The following is a 482-nucleotide window of genomic DNA, read 5'->3' on the forward strand; positions in this document are numbered from 1 at the left end:
CGAATTCCAAATCACAAATCATTGAACCCGGTTTGAACCAGCTTAAAAGCCCAATTTTATCAATTCGGTTAACCTCTTTTTAAAATTGGTTATAATTTATGAATCATTTATAAAAATAGATTATTTAAAATTTGATTAAGTCTTTTTAATCAGTTAACCAATTTATTGGTTTTTGATGAATGGCCTTAGAGTCTTAGACTCACTCAATCTTAATATTAATATAATATTAAAGTTTTCATAACTTAAAATTTTAGAATTCGATCTTTATTGACCTAAAAAAAGATTTATTATAAAACAAACAAAAAGAGAAAGAAGATTTATGCAAAAATTCATATAATTAGTTAGAGATATAATCATTTATATATCATTCCTATCAATTTAAACTTAAAAAAAAAAGTGATTTAACGAAAAATTAATCATATACATATTTAGCATAGTAAGAGCTAACATTATGTTGGCCATACTTAAATTTATATGGGTTA

General features: G+C 22.6%; 1 protein-coding gene across 1 annotated transcript in view; it reads right to left on the reverse strand.

Moving 5' to 3' along the window:
• Nucleotides 1-482, reverse strand: part of LOC107638157 (protein DOWNY MILDEW RESISTANCE 6-like) — an 11,763-nt gene that overhangs the window by 1,175 nt on the left and 10,106 nt on the right. The gene's annotated exons all lie outside the window — the stretch shown is intronic.

This window comes from Arachis ipaensis, chromosome B04 (assembly GCF_000816755.2).
Source record: "Arachis ipaensis cultivar K30076 chromosome B04, Araip1.1, whole genome shotgun sequence".
NCBI classification, from domain to species: Eukaryota; Viridiplantae; Streptophyta; class Magnoliopsida; order Fabales; family Fabaceae; genus Arachis; species Arachis ipaensis.